Source organism: Oncorhynchus tshawytscha, linkage group LG06 (genome assembly GCF_018296145.1).
Source record: "Oncorhynchus tshawytscha isolate Ot180627B linkage group LG06, Otsh_v2.0, whole genome shotgun sequence".
In the NCBI taxonomy this organism is placed as follows: Eukaryota; Metazoa; Chordata; class Actinopteri; order Salmoniformes; family Salmonidae; genus Oncorhynchus; species Oncorhynchus tshawytscha.
In genome coordinates, this window is record NC_056434.1 from 51,545,285 (window position 1) to 51,566,254 (window position 20,970).

Here is a 20,970-nt window from a genome sequence, read left to right on the forward strand (position 1 = left end):
AAGAAGGACAGTTTTATTGCTTCTTTAATCAGAACAACAGTTTTCAGCTGTGCTAACATAATTGCAAAATGCCATTTAAAATGATAAACTTGGATTAGCTAACACAACGTACCATTGGAACACAGGAGTGATGGTTGCTGATAATGGGCCTCTGTACGCCTATGTAGATATTCCATTTTAAAAATCTGTTGTTTCCAGCTACAATAGTCATTTCAACATAAACAATGTCTACACTGTATTTCTGATCAATTTGATGTTATTTTAATGGACAAAAAAAATTGTTTTTCTTTCAAAAACAAGGACATTCGAACGGTAGTGTTTGTGTGCCTGTGTCTCTTTCTCGCTGGCTGTCAGCCTAATGTGCTTTGCTACACGGCTGAATGTCATTCTCCGACTCGAGGGCCTTTCTCCAAATAACTGCGTCACGTTAAACACCGAGACACCCACTTGTATCGATATCCCAAATGATCGACGAAGCTGACCAAATGTAGTTCCAGCAGAAGCGTATAGATTACCGGAGAAACTGTTCTAAATAAGAGCGGCAGGGGCCCCGTCGTTTCCACCTGGCGATACAGCCGCATACTATGTTCGACCACATTTCCAACAGATAACTGCTAATAGGAAAGTAAGCAGTACATCTTCAGCCAACCTCAAAACAATCATCTACAGTAGCGCCTACTGTGAGAGCATAACATTCTATTCATGCTTTGAAAGATTCCTCGGCTGTATGAAATGCCTTCACAGAGGCCTATTTGTGGTTAGGTACAATCTCACAAACCTGCCATTTATAAATCAAGACTACGAGTATCATGGATTCGTGTTAACAAATGGCCTACCTTCGGTCATGTGACAACATCTGACTGAATCTCTGAGCTAAATAAAACTCCTAATAAAAGTCAAAGTGTCACAATGAACGGGTGACTGTTATCATGTTTCTGATGGATCCTCATCAAGTGTCAGAAAGCCACTCTGCTTGCGACCCCCTACCGGCGAACAATGAACCGGGAACCCCAAAGAGTCTTGATTCTACAAGTCTCTAACCTTAGGGGGCTTACTGGAGCTGTCATTTGTGACTGAGACTTGTAAAGGTGTGCTTTAAACCATGTACATTCGTTGATTGCTAGGCATACAACTAGGATTATTTCTCGATAGGCCACATTGTAAGCAACCCAGACCAGACGGTGGCGAAGTACATTGCTTGACTGCCGTGAGGGTGATAAGCACAATGTTGTTAGCGAAATTCAGCCCCCCCCCCCAAACGATTTGTTCTCAAATTGGAGTTTTTCGAGCAGAGGCTGTGTGTATGTTTCGGTTCTAGAAATCTGTGTCCATTATTAACAGTCAATAATCAATTAACTGCAGCCATTCTTGCACCATGTGATCAATGATCAATTCCAAATATGTCTTTTTCTTCCCCTATGCTTATAATCTATTTTTTCTGCGTGCATGTAACAAACAGTTGGTTGTCAGAGTATGTCTCTGGAGCCACTGAGCTGGAGGAGCGTGCATTAATCCTGCTGTAGGACTTATTGTGGCCCGCACTAAACAAACATCTAAAATGAACGGGTCACTCAGAAAAACAAATTGACATTTCAAAAAAAAAGGTTTTACTCTCGAGTCAATAAAAAGAGCCGTTCAAAAATAATGAATCGTTGGCGAACTGCACATCACCACGTGCCATCGATAACTATGCCAACATATATGGAAAGCCACATGCCCAAAACCACTCAATAACACACCAAATGCTGACTCTGTTCCAATTTTAAATCAAACCTCAAAAACTGCATGAGCATTCTGCCATTATCCTACCAGTATGCAATCACTCTGCAAAAGAGCACTATACAACATCACTTTTCTATCATAGACGTTATGTGCCAAAAGCACCCCACCGCTCACTCTCAAGACTTCTGTTGTGATTCCTGAACCGCATACCATATTCCCACCATCATGCGTTCACCTGCAGAAGTGCAATAACTATGACACCAGTTCTCTCTCTCTCTCTCTCTCTCTCTCTCTCTCTCTCTCTCTCTCTCTCTCTCTCTCTCTCTCTCTCTCTCTCTCTCTCTCTCTCTCTCTCTCTACAGTACATGGGGTTGATTGGATAAGTGAGGTGAGAAAGCCACAGCTTGAGAATGCATGGTCCACTGCTGTTAGAGTAGTGCCATAAGCTGAGGCAGAGAGAGACAGAGAGAGAGACAGAGCGAGAGAGACAGAGAGACAGAGTGAGACACAGAGAGAGACAAAGAGAGAGAGAGAGACAGAGAAAGAGACAGAGCAAGAGAGAGACAGGCAGAGAGAGAGACACAAAGAGAGACAGAGAGAGACACAAAGAGAGACAGAGAGAGAGACAGAGAGAGACACAAAGAGAGACAGAGCAAGAGAGACAGAGCATGAGAGACAGGCAGATAGAGACAGACATAGAGAGAGAGCGAGAGAGAGCGAGAGAGAGGCAGAGAGAGAGAGAGGGAGCTGCCACACATTTCTTAATTGAGAGTGTTCTGTTAGTTTTTCCTCAAGGCTGTGTCTCATATCAGGGACAACAGAGAAGAGAGAGAGAGAGAAAGAGAAAGAGAGAGAGAGAGAGAGAGAGGCAGAGAGAGAGAGAGAGAGAGAGAGAGAGAGAGAGAGAGAGAGAGAGAAAGAGGAGAGCTTCTGTCTGCAGCACTGCAGTGTGTTGGAGCCTCAGCCTGTCGGTGGGTTTAATTCCAGACTCCAGGGTTTCCAACGAGAGAGAGAGAGGGAATAGCAGAGCGTGGAGCAGCAGACAAAAAAAGTATTAGATCCGCCACACTTCCATTCATGCATTTACATTAGGGGAACGTGACTCCATAAGCCAGGGCTCCGAGCGTTTCCCCTCACAAACCTCCGTCATTATAATAATAATGAGTTGGCAGAAAAAGCATGACATTTCTATATGCTGCTTGTGGGAATGCAGCAGAATATTCATGACACCGACTGAGAAATGCCTTCAGAGAAAATAAACCATTAAGCCACAGATGGACTTTACTCATTGTGTACGGAATGTACTCAGGCAAACTCTAAATGAGTCTTCACAATGTACAACAACGTTAGAGCATCGGGCCAGTACCCGAGACATAACCGAAAGGTTGCTAGATCGAATCCCCCGAGCTGAGAAGGTAAAAATATATCGTTCTGCCCCAGAACAAGGCAGTTAACCCACTCTTCCTCCGGTAGGCCGTCATTGTAAATAATAATTTGTTCTTAACTGACTTGCCTAGTTAAATTAAATTAAATTTTAAAAAGAGTTTACATTACCTGTCTCTCTGGTTCTGTCTGCAAGAACAAATCTCCCCAGTGTGTGTGTGAGAGAACAAAGTTAGGTCTTTATATTCCCAGTGGCTGTGTACACTACTGGAGTGACAGTGAGAGAAATGGGGCCTGTATCACATACACAGCCACCTCTCCCTGGCCCTCCCTCCGGCCCTCCCCCCCGGCCCGGGCCTCCCCTGACCTACCCTCCCTCCCTCTCTCCCCGCACAGTGGGATTAAGACAACCTTTTGTCTCTCTACAATAGGGGTTAAACATTTCCTGGTATCAAATGAACGCGGCCAGAATACACTCAGAGGCAGGGTTTTTTCAGCCCAAATATATTTTTTTCCGGGGGATGGAACATCACACATGCCCATTACATCATTTGGGGAAAAAAACAGGAATTTATCGCGCAAAACAAATTCAATTCAATGAAAATGTTATGCTACACTGAATATCAAACATGTTCTAACTCTAACCAACAGACAGCTCTGTCAACCGCCCTCCCGCTGTTCTGACTAGTTGTAAAAGCACATGCAACAGTACATCCAACAAGATAAAAGAAAATAGCCCAGAGGCAAGAAAAACTAAACCATTCCTTCCCATTGTTGGGTTCTAACTTGAAATATACATATTCCTGTCTCTATTAGAACGTACGTTGACTGCGTTTGATGTACAACATGTTGGGGGCTCAATGAAAGTGGAATAGGAGCAGTGTGAATGGAAAGCTACTGTGAGAGAAAGGGGGAACAGGGTCTGTTAAGTAAGATGAACAGGAGGTCAGTGATACACATCACGGTGACGGGAATAAAGAGGAACCGCTCCGAGGCCAATCGCCAGCGGAAAAACAACAGCGCAACAGCAACATTGGGAAACAGATAAGCAGTTCCCCCTCCTTGTTGCCCCTCCTTTCGTCCTGCCACACACAGGATTGTTAGATCGTGTGCAAAAAAAGTGCGAGGCAGATGAGGCACCCAGCGGGTTGAACACATTTGGTTTGAACTTTGTCCCGTTGTCCGTTTGCGTTTTTACCCTGTTTGTTCAGAACCGAAAACACCATCCACTCGACCAACCTGAAGACAGTCTTCAGAGAGGGGGGGGGGTCATCGGCTTCATCAAATAGCCTCCTGTTGCTGCAACACACTGTAAAAACACCTGCGAATTCAACGACAGAAAAAGCTAAATGCCTCAAGGCACCTCACCAGTAGGCCCATCCGATGACATCTAATCTAGCTGGTTTAGATGAACGTCTGTTTATTGCCCACTCCTCCCTCCCGGTAATTGTTGCCGCCGTTTCAAAGAATAGGTTTGAAAAAGCCTTTTTGACGTCCGTTAGCTCTGGTTGCAGTAGGCAATAATGGCAGGGAGTCATCACTTTGACAGAGTCACTATCCTATGTCCTCCCCAACCCAGAATATTACTCCTCCCTTCACAAAAGCAGCGAAAATGTAACGTAATCTGCCTCAAAGTCATTGTCTGTCAGCCAGGGACAAGGATTTTGGGGTCTGGGCTGAAGTGAACAAGCGGCACATTTAACTTAGTTTTTTCTCTCACAACTCTGTGATTATTCCCTCTATTTTCTGTCTCTCTCTCTCTCCCTCCCTCCATTGTTGTTCCTATAGCTCAGTGTTATACATTGGGCTGTGAGACAGCTATATTGCCTGGATAGTGGATCTCTCTCTCTCTCTCTCTCGCTCTCTCTCTCGCTTTCATCCTAGCTTAGTGCTCTAGGTTGTTTCTGAGACAGCTATATTGCCTGGATAGAAGAAAGTGGCTAGCCGGGGGGAATCCACGTCTCTATTGAGGGAGCATGGCCAATGGCTTCATTACCTGGTCACTGTTGCATGTTATTGCTAGCAGCATATCATTTCCACCATATTCCCATAGAACCATTAACCTACCGTCTTTTTCATCGCCCCAATGGCCGAAACCAATGCCCTGCATTGGAATGTAGAGCTATCTGCAGTATACCATGGACGCATGCCAAATGGAACGCTATGGGCCCTGGTCAAAAGTAGGGCACTAAATCAAATCCAATCCAATGTTATTGGTCACATACACATGGTTAGCAGATGTTGCTAATTGCTATATTGTAATTACTTCGCCACCGTGGCCTATTTATTTCCTTAACTTACCTCATTTGCACTCACTGTATATCGACTTTTTGTTTTCTTTTGTTCTACTGTATTCTTGACTGTATGTTTTGTTTATTCCAGGTGTAACTGTGTTGTTGTATGTGTCGAATTGCTACGCTTTATCTTGGCCAGGTCGCAGTAGCAAAGGAAAACTTGTTCTCAACTAGCCTACCTGGTTAAATAAATAAAGGTGAAATAAAAATAAAATAAAAATGTTCATGTGAGTGTAGTGAAATGCTTGTGCTTCTAGTTCCAACAGTGCAGTGATATCTAACAAGTAATCTAACAATTCCCCAACAACTACCTAATACACACAAATCTAAAGGGGTGAATGAGAATATATATATAAATATATGGATGAGCGATGGCTGAGCGGCATAGGCAAGGTGCAGTAGATACAGTATATACATGTGATATGAGTAATGTAAGATATGGTGAAATTATTAAAGTGACATTGTTTAAAGTGACTAGTGATCCATTTATTAAATTGTCCAGTGATTGGGTCTCAATGTAGACAACAGCCTCTCTGAGTTAGTGCTTGCTGTTTAGCAGTCTGATGGCCTTGAAATAGAAGCTGTTTCTCAATCTCTCGGTCCCAGCTTTGATGCACCTGTACTGACCTCGACTTCTGGATGATAGCGGTGTCAACAGGCAGTGGCTCAGGTGGTTGTTGTCCTTGATTAATCTTTTTGACCTTCCTGTGAAATTGGGTGCTGTAGGTGTCCTGGAGGGCAGGTAGGTTGCGTTGTGCATACCGCACCACCTTCTGGAAAGCCTTACGGTTATGGGCGGAGCAGTTGCCGTACCAGGTGGTGATACAGCCCGACAGGAAGCTCTCGATTGTGCATCTGTAAAAGTTTGTCAGGGTTTTGGGTGACAAGGCACATTTCTTCAGCCTCCTGAGTGAGGCTTCTTCACCACACTGTCTGTGTGGGTGGACCATTTCAGTTTGTCTGTCATGTGTACGCCCAGGAACTTAAAACTTTCCACCTTCTCCACTGCTGTCCCTTTGATGTGGATAGGGGGGTGATCCCTCTGCTGTTTCCTGAAGTCCACGATAATCTCCTTTGTTTTGTTGACGTTGAGTGAGAGGTTGTTTTCCTGACACCACACTCCGAGTGCCTTCACCTCCTCCCTGTAGGCTGTCTCGTCGTTGTTGGTACTGCTGTTGTGTCGTCTGCAAACCTGATGATTGAGTTGGAGACGTGCATGGCCACGCAGTCGTGAGTGAACAGGGAGTACAGGATAGGGCTGAGCACACACCCTTGTGGGGCCCCAGTGTTTAGAGTCAGCGAAGTTGAGATGTTGTTTCCTACCTTCACCACCTGGGGGGCGGCCCGTCAGAAAGTCCAAGACCCATTATATATACAGTATATATGCCATTTGGGATGAGCCCCACATTTTCTGTCACATTTCAAGTAGCTTCATGCTGCAGTAGGATTGCTTATAGGATTCCATCGCTTCACTGACTGGCAAAAGATACGAAACCGATGAATTGTCTTGGAATGTAACAGTTTTACCATACTTGCATTGGCATAGGCCCTACAGTCCCCTGTATTTTCACAGCATGTAACTTCTCTGCATGGCATCCCATTAGCTAAGAATGTTTTATAAAGAAACACATTATTCATTCATTCCTGTGTCCGGAATCTCCGGACATCTTTCAGAAATACGATTGATAGGTATGAGGTATGAATTACACTATGAAATGAATGAAAAGGGGCCCATATTTCATTGAGTATATGCGGCATGATCGAGCAGGTCTAATACGCATTATGTCTGCACACTGACTCTGTTGAGGACAGACACTAGGAGATCCCTGATGGCCCATTGGCTCCCTGAGACTCACATTGTGTTGCCGTGGGCACCCTCCTTCGGCTTTGTCACAGAAGCAATGGAAGAACAATATTTCAGTGGCAACTGCAGCATATTTAAATGGCAACTTTTAACAGAACAAAGTTCAATCATGCAATGGATGGCTGGAGTCGTAGTAACAGGAATGGTGTGTGTGGGGGGTAGAGTGTGTGCGCGTGTGTGTGCGTGTGTCTGTGTGTCTGTGTGTGTCTGTGTTCTGTGTGTGTGTGTGTGTGTGTGTGTGTGTGTGTGTGTGTGTGTGTGGGGGGTCAGTGTGTGCGTGTCTGCGTGTGTGTATGTGGGATAGAGGAGAGGTCTCTTTTGGGGTTCTCTCTATATAGATGTCTGAATGGGAGTGAAATATTATTGGCTCAGTAGGATAATAGGGGGAGGGTCCTCTCGAAGCTATTAGGGCAGGATGGGGGGAGCTTGTTGAAATACTTCAAAGAGTGAAAAAGACGAGTATTGAGCGAATGATTTAAGGATCCCAAGTTAACGTTTTATATGGATCGTTGGTTCTTCAAACTGATTTTCAACGCTTGTTGCATTGTTTGTTCACGTTGTACAAACAACCAGTGTCGTAAAATATCTGTATAATGTCATTGTATATCAAAAATAACTTTCCTCGTACAGCACTTGTTAGTTGGGTTTGTTGCCTTTGCTATCAATTATTGAATTAACATAAGCGATACAAAATGTACATGGCAGTGTATCCCAGGTTGTGATCCTTTTGTCTTATAAATCTAAGGCATGTTAACTTTAACTGGCCCCCACCACAATAACTGCAGTGGTGGCTAACTTCAACTCTGTCGACAACATTCCCTCCCATGACAATAGTAACATTCATTTAGGGCTGGCACAGTTACTGTATCAACACAGAACTGACTGTGATGGATGAAGACAGCCATGGAAATAGAAATGACCGTCATAACCATTTAAATAGTATCAATAATAATTATCGTTATTAATATGATGTTTGGGGAAATAACAGCTTGACTGAAGACGGGGCGGCCAGGCTTTGTGCAGTTGAGTCTGTTTCTGCTGTAATATGGACTCGATAGTCACATGAACTCTACAAAGTGACGAAACTTTGTTGCTCCTAGCTGAAATAGGTGTCGTCGTCTTCAGTCGCCTTGGCAACGCGGCACAGGCTCCATGCCCGTAGGGGGCACAGCGGCAGATTTGTCCGGTTTCTTTTGTTGTTTCTCTGTAATACTACTAGCCAACGAGTCATTTTATGATGTTGTCTTGAGCTAGTCCAGATAGGTCCCCTCCCAGCCTCATAACTAGCTACCAAGAAGCAATTTCAGGCTATCAATCAAGTTAGAGTAGCTATCTTAGCTAACATGCCTGCTGGCAAGGTGGGTTGACTTTAGAAAAGCAAGCGAGAACTAAATACACTGAATAAGACTCACATTCCTTTCAATCTTTTATCCAGATTTGATGTGGCCCTTACGAAAAAAAGATTGCAGTCGGAGTGCATTATAGTGCAGTATAACTGCAGTATGCTGCAAATACTGTGTCCAAAATAACCCTTTTTTTTAAACTGCAGTAATTTTTGCAGTGTAACTGCAGTTAGAGTGCATTGTAACTACAGTTCAACTGCAGTACAGTTATTCTACAATTACTGAGTCCAAAATACCACTGTCGACTGCAGTTAATGCACTTTTACTCCAGTTTCAAAACTGGAATATTTTTTTGTAAGGAGAAGCATCTTTAGTAAAAATTTAAAAAATGAAGAACCACCAGTCAGCTCAAGAGTTATGTTAGATGTGCAGAAATGTTTGACATATATTTAAGCGTAATGATTATGGCTCTAGATTGCATCCATCCTCACATCCATCCTCGCATCCATCCTCACATACTCTGTGACCCTTCCCTGCAGCACATGCAGTCAGGAGCGGAGGAGACGAGAATTATTATTACGATTCTATATACATGTTTGTTCGTTTTTGATTCAATTTTAATTTAAATTTTTTATTCAACCAGTTATATTATTGTGAATGCAGTCATTTGGCTGACCAATAACGTCATCCAAAATGTTGTCATTTTCTGTAACTGTCTTTGGGAACGTCAGCATTAGAGTGACACACAGTTACATGGTGGCATTTATGACACAGGACTGTGGTTCAGAACAGGGACAATTGGTTAGACAATGAGGCAGAGTTCTTAAGGGAATTTACATGAATGACAGAAAGAGACCTGTTGGGATGGCCACGACCTCCCTAAGAGCTTTTGAAATCTAAAGAAGACTTCTGTCCCTGCCTCCACACACACAGAGAGAAGCATACACGTGCACACACAAATTGTGAACACACATGCGCACGCACGCACAAAGAATGGTCTGATTGGTTTCCATGGTGCTATGAGGCTCACTGTCAGAGATGGAGCGTTAACATGCCTCAGAGAAGTGGTGGCGAGAGAGGGAGGGAGGGTGAGGAAGAGGGAGAGAGAGGGAGGGAGGGTGAGGAAGAGGGAGAGGGAGGGAGGGAAGAGGGAGAGAGAGGGAGGGAGGGAGAAGAAGAGGGAGAGAGGGAGGGAGGGAGAGGAAGAGGGAGAGAGGGGAGGGAGGGAGAGGAAGAGGGAGAGAGCGAGCGCAAGAGAGGGAGAGAGCAAGAGAATGACAAAGAGAAAGAAAGAGCGAGAGACGGAGAGGGAGAGGGCGCAGGCAGTAAAACACAAAATAACACGCAGATCCTTTTGAATAGGAAAGATTTACCACCCACAGCCAGCAGACTAACCACTAAGGTTAAGGGCCTGTATTGTCCTGTATCGTATTTCTCTGTTCCACTCAAACAGACTGGTTAACAAGGACTGGAGACCTTCTGACCGGAAAGCAAATTTGCAAACTAGTTACTGTTTGTTTGTATTTTGTAGCATTTAGATATAGGCAAATTTGCAATACACTTTTTAAAAAAAATGTTTGTTTAATTAAAATTTTAAAAATAAGATTAAGTTATTGAGTAGATGTCACTTGATTTGTGTTCCGCTAATCTGAAATGATTGCGTTTTTTGCAAGTTCTGATTATTTAGCATTTTAAAATCAATCTACCGTTCATTAAATACGTTAGTTCTTACTTGACCGCGTTACTTTTGACTGCACTGGGCCTTTCTCTTGTGATGTCACAGCGTACTGTGAATTGGTCTGTAGCTTTTATGTTAACTCCGGCAACCCTCTCAATTCGACAAGATAATATTATTCGAAAAAGAAAAAAAAAATGAATCTGTAGCACAAGCAGTATCATTGCCAACTCACTCAGATTAGGGATCCCTGCCTTGGCTAATCAACACAACAACATTATTGGCTTTCCAGTTCTGAATCGTGCGTGGGCACTTATCTGTGCGTAAACCAGGCCTGGGATCATTTCCACGTTTGCCTGAGAGTGTGGGTAAATGTACGACCCGACGTGACCATGCGTGATCAAGCGTAGAATGGGGGAAAATATACGTTGAAAATAATTACAGATTTTTTTTCCGATTTCATTGTCATTTCCATTGTGAATTCATGCAACATATCTAACTATATCATATCATTTGACCACATCAGTGCATTTGTCACAATAGTAATCCATATGAGGTACAGTAATTTGTTCCATTAGAGGCAGGTGTGAAAGTGAAACCATTGTTGAAATACTATAATGGGAAATTGAATGAGAGATCTGCATTTTGCAGAGAGTGCATCTTTACAGATTGACTCATCAGATATCGTTTCACAAAACCCGTTTCATCTGATTTTTGGGGAACACTTTACTTGACACCCAGTGTCATAACATGGTACGACACAGTCATAACCATGGTGTAATGTAATGAAAGCTGACATAACTTGTCACACAAGGTGTCAGTGTCACAACAGGTGTAAATATATGTGTCATGACAGTGTTATGACCATATTATAACAGGTTTTGACGCGTTATGTCAGCTGTTAGGACATATTATGGCACGGTTATGACCGTGTCAAGTGTTACCAGATTTGACCAGACCTGCCTTTAAAAAGGCAAACACATGCCATTCCAGTGCACATCCAGGTGCCATCCACCGTCGGGTTTTTGGCAACGGGCAATTTTCAACGGAGCCGGTCAGCATCTCACAGCCCTCAGAAGAGCCAACGTTTCGGATGCAAATCATCAGCAAAACGAACAGTAGCACATACCATGTCCGTACACCATCGCACAACAGGTTGAAGTCAAGAGGGGTTCCTTTGCCATGACGCCCACAATATGTTCCCCAAACTACGAACGGAGCCATAGACATCGCCATACAAGAACCCCCCCCAAAAAAACGATCTCAACTATGTGAACAGAAAAGGTTGCCACTCTTAATGTGCAGGTGACGGGTTACGTGACGCGCAAAAGACGCTGCTGAATGTGGTGGCCAGGTGGCCAGGCGGGAGGCACGACTCGTTCATTCTGCCGAACGGCAATGTTGGCTTATGCCGCCGACAGGAGGGGGCCGGTGAGGATGGATGGCTTATTGGTGAGTGTTGCCTACTCATTTGGAGTAGATTTGTCATTGCTAAAGCAACTTGAGTTATCCTTAATGGTCCTCTCTTTGTAGCTACGTTTCTTTTCTTTTCTACGGGTCAAGCCACAACTGAGCCAAATAAAACCTTTTGGTTGTACAGCATTTTTGACTCTAGCACCTCTATTTCAGTCTCGGGAAAGTCTTTTTTTGGTAGCTTTTTGGGTTGAGCAGTTGTATTTCATGGTACGGCGTTGGAAATTCCCCACAGGCTTTAAAGGCATGATTTTGACCATATATGGTTGATTAGGGGTGTTTCAAAAAATGCAAAATGGCCAAGGTCGTGCACGAGCACTGAAGCTGAGAACAATTGGTATTCATTCATCAATGGTTATTTCCTACCGGTGTGCATATGACACTCGTAGGTTTGTTTGATAAATCACACTTTTACATGCATACGAACATTCTAAATTCAGTTCGTAAGTACTATTTTAGACTAGCTTCTACGCAATATTGATAAATGAGGCCACAGGCTTTATTGAGTGACTTGCCAAAAATATGGGCATACAGTATGTGTCAATATCTGACATTCATATGGTAATGGAATGAACCTGGCAGTTACAATATCGACAGCTTCACAGAACAGTAAGAGAAACAGTCAAAGAATGGCCTAGTCCCAGATCTGTTGGTGCCATGATGCCTGGCGTGACAATGACCATAGGAGTTAGCGAGACAGCACAAACCGATCTGTTGACCAGGCTATTAAAAGAACTGTTCACACAGAAATGTAAGTGTACGTAGGCCATGGGTGAGATATTCAGTTTGGTATTTTGCATTATGTTGTCTTTGTTCTCAAGAAGTGGTTATCCTCGGATCTGAGAGGCCACAGCTGAAGACACACAGGGGATGTGGAAGAGTTCCAAGTGGTTTCTGCAGTAACATACAGCATAGGGGAGAGGGAACACACACACACACACACTTCTGCGGTAGCACACAGTGCAGGGGGAAATAGCCTGCTGGGTGAGAGGCCTGCTCTATATGCGGCATACTGTCACCAATAAAATCATCTCTGGTCCAGTGAGCACAGCTGTGTGTGTGTGTGTGTGTGTGTGTGTGTGTGTGTGTGTGTGTGTTTGCATTACTTTCCACTAGAGTGCCTTTTTTAATTTACTGGGCTTCGTGCGATCAATGCTGTGTAGAGTGAAATCAGCCAACCTGTTCATTATCCAGTGTCAGAGACAAACACTGGTCTACAACTGCTTACACTAAAGAGGATGCTGACCCTAACACACACATACACACCGGGGAGCCCCAGTAGCAGCCGTTTTGCCCTCACACAATACCCAACACAACACATCACTTAATTTACATAAGAGTGACTGGCTAACTGGGTTGGCTGGCTGCGGTAGTTGGGTGGCTATCTTTAACAGCAGCTGAAGGAAAACAAGGCTGCATGGTTGTGATTTATCTAGAAACAGGAGGCCATGTTGAAGTAAGTGTGTGTTTGTGACAGCAGGAGGGAAATGGGTTTTCTCCTTTCCTCCTCCTCCTCCTCCTTTTCATCTTTCTCTCCGCCCTCACCGGGAGGCCAGCTCTCTCACCACCTGCCCCCTCTCCTTACGACGCTCCCTGAGACGTGAGGGAACATACAGTGCATTCGGAAAGTATTCAGACCCCTTGACTTCTTTCACATTAAGGTTACGTTACAGCCTTATTCTAAATCTACACACAATACCCCATAATGACAAAGCAAAAACAGTTTTTCTTCGAAATTGCTGCTAATTTATAAAAAATATTTAAAAAATTTTAAATATCATATTTACATAAGTATTCACACCCTTTACTCAGTACTTTGTTAAAGCACTTAGACAGCAATTACAGCCTTTAGTCTTCTTGGGTATGACGCCACAAGCTTGGCACACCTGTATTTGGGGAGTGTGTCCCATTCTCTGCAGATCCTCTCAAGCGCTGTCAGTTTGGATGGGGAGCGTTGCTGCACAGATATTTTCAGGTCTCTTCAGAGATGTTCGATCAGTCCGGGCTCTGGCTGGGCCACTCAAGGACATTCAGAGACTTGTCCCGAATCCAATCCCGCATTGTCTTGGCTGTGTGCTTAGGGTCATTGTCTTGTTGGAAGGTGAACCTTCTCCCCAGTCTGAGGTCCTGGATGCTCTGGAGCAGGTTTCCTTCAAGGATCTCTCTGTACATCCCCACAGCATGATGCTGCCACCACCATGCTTCACCGTAGGCATGGTGCCAGGTTTTCTTCAAGAATCTCTCTGTACATCCCCACAGCATGATGCTGCCACCACCATGCTTCACCGTAGGCATGGTGCCAGGTTTCCTCCAGATGTGACGCTTGACATTCAAGTGTTCAATCTTGGTTTCATCAGACCAGAGAATCTTGTTTCTCATGGTCTGAGTCTTTAGGTGCCTTTTGGCAAACTCCAAGCGGGCTGTCCAGTACCTTTTACTGAGGAGTGGCTTCTGTCTGGCCACTCTACCATAAAGGCCTAATTGGTGGAGACCTGCAGAGATGGTTATCCTTCTGGAAGGTTCTCCCATCTCCACAGAGGAACTCTAGAGCTCTGTCAGAGTGACCATCAGGTACTTGGTCACCTCCCTGACCAAGGCCCTTCTCCCCCGGTTACTCAGTTTGGCCCGGTGGCCAGCTCTAGGAAGAGTCCTGGTGGTTCCAAACTTCTTCCATTTAAGAATGATGGAGGCCACTGTGTTCTTGGGGACTTTCGATGCTGTAGAAATGTTTTGGTACCCTTCCCCAGATCTGTGCCCTGAAACAATCCTGTCTCTGAGCTGTAAATAAGGTATTTCTGTTTTTTAATTTGAATACATTTGCAAAAATTTCTCAAAACCCTTTTTTCGCTTTGTCATTATGGGGTAGTGTGTGTAGATTGCTGAGGATTTTATTTGTATTATTATTCATTTTAGAATAAGGCTGTAACAAAATGTGGGAAAAGTCAAGGGGTTTGAATACTGAATATTTCCAGAAGGCACTGAAAAACATACACACACCCACCCACCCTCACTCGCTCGCACACACACACACACACACACACACACACACACACACACACACACACACGTCATTGTACATATGAAAGGCGACGCGCTAACACTCCTCTCTAAATGGCACGCTTTCAATGAAACGGCACTACCCGTGTAACCTTGGAAACCGCGCACGACTAGTCAGGCTGCATAGCTGGAATCCTCATGGAGTTTTGAGGTATTTGGAAATTGAACCTTTCTGACCCCCAAACTGGTAAAGGAATAGCAATCAGCACAGCAGTCAGTGAACCTTCGCGTAAAAGCTTTTAATCCTGGAGTCTGAGAGTCAGAGAATAAGTGAACTAAGTATACACACCTCCGTAAAAAAAAAAAGATGGCAAACAACTGCCCGGATAAAAAATAAGTAGTCTAACCATCTATCTCTCTGTTCCCCACAAAAACGCCAGTGCACATAGGCTCTTACACAGCACCATAAAAATGATGTGGTGGTAAGAGATAACCAATACGAAAGAAGATGAAACAGATAGATTTGAGTAAAAAGGAGCGAGAAGAAAATTGCGCACAGGGTGAGAGACGGCTGGGGCAAATGAGAGGGAGAGAGGGAGAGAGGGAGAGAGGGAGAGAGGGAGAGATGGAGAGAGGGAGAGAGGGAGAGAGGGAGAGATGGAGAGAGGGAGAGAGGGAGAGAGGGAGAGAGGGAGAGATAAGAGCGCCAAGGAGGATGAGGGAGAGAGAGAGAGGAGAAAGAGGGGCAAGAGTCAGGGAGAGGGTGAGGGAGAGATGAGAGGTGGTGAGGGAGAGAGAGAGAGAGGGGCAAGAGTCAGGGAGAGGGCGAGGGAGAGATGAGAGGTGGTGAGGGAGAGGAGAAAGAGGGGCAAGAGTCAGGGAGAGGGCGAGGGAGAGATGAGAGGTGGTGAGGGAGAGAGAGAGAGGGGGGCAAGAGTCAGGGAGAGGGCGAGGGAGAGATGAGAGGTGGTGAGGGAGAGAGAGAGAGAGGGGCAAGAGTCAGGGAGAGGGCGAGGGAGAGATGAGAGGTGGTGAGGGAGAGGAGAAAGAGGGGCAAGAGTCAGGGAGAGGGGCGAGGGAGAGATGAGAGGTGGTGAGGGAGAGAGAGAGAGGGGGCAAGAGTCAGGGAGAGGGCGAGGGAGAGATGAGAGGTGGTGAGGGAGAGGAGAAAGAGGGAGAGAGAGAGAGAGAATAAGGGGTGAAGAACGGGTGAGAGGGGATGAGCGAGGGAGACCTGAGATACAGGGTGAGCTGGGCGAAGTGGAGGCAGTGCTGGAGAGGGGGCAAGGGATGGAGGGAAGGAGAGGGGGCAAGGGATGGAGGGAAGGAGAGGGGGCAAGGGATGGAGGGAAGGAGAGGGGGGCAAGGGATGGAGGGAAGGAGGGGGGGAGCTGGCGTGTGTTGTGAGCGGTGAGCCTGGGGAGATGAGAGACGAGAGGTATGGCCTGTTCTGCCCTGTTCTCAGCCTGTCTCTGTCTCTGTTTCTGGCCCAGGTGAGGGAGACCAGAGCAGGCAGGCCCAGACCAGCCCCAGGCCAAGCAGATTGACAGGGGCAATGCCAACTGTTTCAGGAGGAGGAGGAGAGCCCACCTCCACCCTCTCATCTCTCCCCTGTCCTCTCACCATGCTCTCAGTGGGCCCAGTGGAGTGAGACCAGACCAGACCATGCCAGGCAGACAGACTGGTGGCCACCCCTCGACTCCTGCCCCCTCTTCCCTGTCCTTTTTCCTCTATCCACTCTCCATGCTTCCTGATCCGAATACAGAACACACACACACACATCAGACCAGGCAGACTGACTGGCGGCACTGCCTGCCAGCCCCCAGACCCTTCTCTCTCCCCTTTCCTCTCTCCTCTAACCAGGCCATGCTCCATGCTCCCTGGTCCAGGTGACAGCCCAGGGACAAGGGGGTGATAACATCCACCCAGCAGCCTGATTTCTTATCCAAGTGAACAGACAGTAAAGCAGGAGGTGGGTGTGTGAGTGAGTGAGTGTTGTACCTGTATACATTATTATTATTACTACTGAAATGAACTGTATTTCATTATCCTCATTGCATTGTATTGTATTTACTGAAATGCTCTACCGCCATACTGCTTTGGTCCTCTGTAGATCAGTTGGTAGAGCATGGCACTTGCAATGCCAGGATAGCGGGTTCAATTCCCGGGACCACTAAAATGTATACACGCATGACGCATGACCGCAAGTCGCTTAGGATAAAATCTGAATGTGAATTTCAGAGAGAAAGAGCGAGTGAAAGACAGAATAGTCACCCAGCCCCCAGCACTCAGCACTGATCACACCCAGGTCCCACAACTGCACTGCTCCTCCATCATTGAGAGGGATAAATTCACAGAACTGGAGAGAGACATGGTGGAGCTCAGAGAGCTGGTCCAGACAGAACAAACACACAAAACAGACCAGAACAACAACCCCCCCCCAACAAGACCCGGGGGGCAGAAGGTGGAGATGGACAGCTGCCTGAGAGAGCTGGCTGCTCTACGGACTGAGGTGAGAGAACTTAAAGAGGCACACGTGTCACTGAAGGACAAGGTCAGAAAGCTGAGGTGTGACAGAGAGCGGGACACTCCCCCAGAGAAGCCAGCCGACCAGCCCACCTCAGACCCGGACCACAACCTCAACACCACAATGTGACAGACAACACAGGACCCACCATCCCAACAGACCCCACCCCCCCCCTAACAGCCCTTCTGTCAGCTCCCCGATAGCCCCTCCTGACGAGCCCCCACATCCACCGAGAACACACAAAATCCAGAGATTGTGCTCCTCATTGACCCAAATGGCAAATACATTCAAGAGGATAAACTTTTTCCCAAACACAAAGTGGCTAAACTCTGGTGCACAAACACTATGCATGCCCTGGAGCTGTTGTCAGAGGACAGACTAGGGTCCCCCAGCCACATCATAATTCACATGGGCACAAATGACCTGAGGGCCCAGCAGGAGAGGGTGGCAACAGCACTCAAGCGAGTGACTGAAAAAAGCTTCTTCCACTTTCCCCAACGCACAAGTGGTTATCTCTGCCCTGCTACCACAAAAATACTTTCACCCTGCCACCATACAGCGGGTGAATGCACGCATTTCGCGAGACTGTGCCTCAAAACCTAATGTATACCTGGCCCACCACTCCACCCTGGACTTGAACAGCCTTTACAACCAGGTCCACCTCTATAAGGAAGCAATCCCAACTTTTTCCAGGACCCTGAAGGACGTGACCCTCAACCATAGCCCGAGCCCCTCACACAAGAGCAACAGAGCAACGGACACCCCGCCCAGACCAGCAAGACACCCTCCCAGACCTGCAAGACCCCCTCTCGAAGGACCTGCACTGAGAGAACCCAAGCCAAGAGGACCTACACCCAGACCACAGCATGACACCCCAACCAGCTAAGACCACCACAAGCAAACCCTGGCCACACTCTATATAGGCCACCCATATCAGACCTATACCACTTCTGCCCACCCCATGCTACCCCGCCCCTGCAGCAAGGACCTCAACATGACAGCTGGACATATGCCAAGGCTGTGAGCAGAGCAACAGAGAAGAGATTCAGTGGGTATACTAATTAGGTATAGAGCAGACCTAACCCACTCTATTAAATTAGACAAAACAGGAACATTTTACATCTGGCTAGAAATTAATAAGGAAATGATCTCAACAGAGAAAAGATCTCCTCCTGTGTCCCCCCAATAGAATCCCCATACTTTAACGATGACAGCTTCTACATCCTAGAGGGGGAGATCAACAATTTCCAGACTCAGGGACATGTACTAGTCTGTGACGACCTAAATGCCAGAACTGGACAAGAACCAGACACGCTCAGCACACAGGGGGACAAACACCTACCTGGAGGTGACAGCATTCCCTCCCCCATATGCCCCTCTAAACACAACTACGACAACATAACCAACAAAAACAGGTCACAACTCCTGCAGCTCTGTCGGACGCTGGGTATATATGGTACACAGTCAATGGTAGGCTTCGAAGAGATTCCTATGGTAGGTACACCTATAGCTCATCTCTTAGCAGTAGTACTGTAGACTATTTAATCAGTGACCTCAACCCAGAGTTTCTAGGTAGCCTAGTGGTCAAAATGTTGGGCCAGTAACCAAAAGGTTGTTGGATCAAATCCCTGAGATGACTAGGTAAAAATCGGTTGTTCTGTTCCCTGGGCGCTGAAGATGTGGATGTCAATTTTGGGTGCCCCCCACCTCTCTGATTCAGATGGGTTGGGTTAAATATTGAAGACATATTTCAGTTGAATACATTCAGTTGTACAACTGAGTAGGTATCCCCTATCTCTTAGTGTTCACAGTCAGTCCACTAACACCCCTATCAGATCACAGCAAAATCACACTCTACTTGAACAGAGCTATGCTCAATCATGAGGCATCAAAGCCAAAGGAACTGAATAATATTAAGAAATGCTATATAGATGGAAGGAAAGTAGTGTGAAAATCTACCACACAACAATTAGGCAGCAACAAATTCAATCCCTTCTATACAATTTCCTGGACAAAAGGTTTCACTGTAATAGTGAAAATGTAAACTTGGCAGTAGAAAATTTAAACAGTATATATGAACTCTCAGCTTCCCTATCGAATCTAAAAATGTCAAGCAAACAACTAAGAAAATTAACAACAATGACAAATGGTATGATGAAGGAAGACCAAACCAAAAACACAGAGACCCAGAAAACCTGAGCCTACGCCTTCACTGTGGTGAATCACTAAAACAATACAGAAATACACTACGGAAAAAGAAGGAACAGCACGTCAGAAATCAGCTCAATGTAAATGAAGAATCCATAGAATCGAACAACTTCTGGGAAAATTGGAAAACTCTAAACAAGAGTTATCTATCCAAAACGGAGATGTATGGATAAACCACTTCTCCAATATTTTTGGCTCTATAACAAATAAAAAACAGCAAAAGCATACACATGATCAAATACAAATCTTAGAATTAACTATTAAAGACTACCAGAGCCCAGTGGATTCTCCAATTACATTGAATGAACTACAGGACAAAATACAACCCCCCCTAACCCAAAAAGGCCTGTGGGGTTGATGGTATGATGAATGAAATGATAACATACACAGACCACATATTCCAATTGGCATACTTAAACTGTTTAACATCATCCTCAGTTCTGGACTGATCACCCCATTCCATAAAAGTGGAGACAAATATGACCCCAATAACTACTGTGGGATATGCATCAACAGCAACCTTAGGAAAATCCTCTGCATTATCATTAACAGCAGACTCATACGTTTCCTCAGTGAAAACAATGGATTGAGAAAATGTCAAATTGGCTGTTTACCAAATTACTGTATGACAGACCACGTATTCACCCTGCACACCCTAACTGACAAACAAACAAACCAAAACAAAGGCAAAGTCTTCTCATGCTTTGTTGATTTCAAAAAAGCTTTTGATTCAATTTGTCATGAGGGCCTGCTATACAAATTGAAGGAACGTGGTGTTGGGGGAAAAACATACAACATAATAAAATCCATGTACACAAACAACAAGTGTGCGGTTAAAATTGGCAAAACAACAGAAACATTTCTTTCCCAAGGGCTGGGGGTTAGACAGGGATGCAGCTTAAGCCTCACCCTCTTCAACATATATATCAAGAATTTGCGAGGGCACTAGAACAGTCTGCAGCACACGGCCTCACCTTACTACAATCTGAAGTCAAATGTCTACTGTTTGCTGATAATCTGGTGCTTCTATCCCCAACCAAGGAAGGCCTACAGCAGCACCTACTGTAGATCTTCTGCACAGATTCTGTCAGACCGGGGCCATGACAATAAAACTCAGCAAAACAAAATATAATGGTGTTCCAAAAAAGGTCCAGTTGCCAGGACCACGAATACAAATTCCATCTAGACACCATTGCCCTAGAGCACACAAAAAACTATGCATACCTCGGCCTAAAACATCAGCGCCACAGGTAACTTCCACAAAGCTGTGAATGATCTGAGAGACAAGGCAAGAAGGGCCTTATATGCTATCAAAAGGAACATAAAATTCAACATACCAATTAGGTTCTGGCAAAAAATACTTGAATCAGTTATAGAACCCATTGCACTTTATGTATGTGAGGTCTTGGGTCCGCTCACCAACCAAGCATTCTCAAAATGGGACAAACACCAAATTGAGACTCTGCATGCAGAATTCTACAAAA

At 45.3% G+C, this 20,970-nt stretch overlaps 1 protein-coding gene across 15 annotated transcripts in view; it reads right to left on the reverse strand.

Annotated features, from left to right (window-relative positions):
- Positions 1 to 20,970, reverse strand: part of LOC112252689 (neuronal cell adhesion molecule-like) — a 113,183-nt gene that overhangs the window by 62,947 nt on the left and 29,266 nt on the right. The window contains exon 1 of one of the 15 annotated variants that reach the window (XM_042323350.1): positions 3,277 to 3,384. The exons of the other annotated variants lie outside the window; for them this stretch is intronic. The gene's annotated coding sequence lies outside the window, so the exon portion shown is untranslated. Of the gene's footprint in view, positions 1 to 3,276; positions 3,385 to 20,970 lie in introns of those variants that run through there. 15 annotated transcript variants of the gene reach the window in all.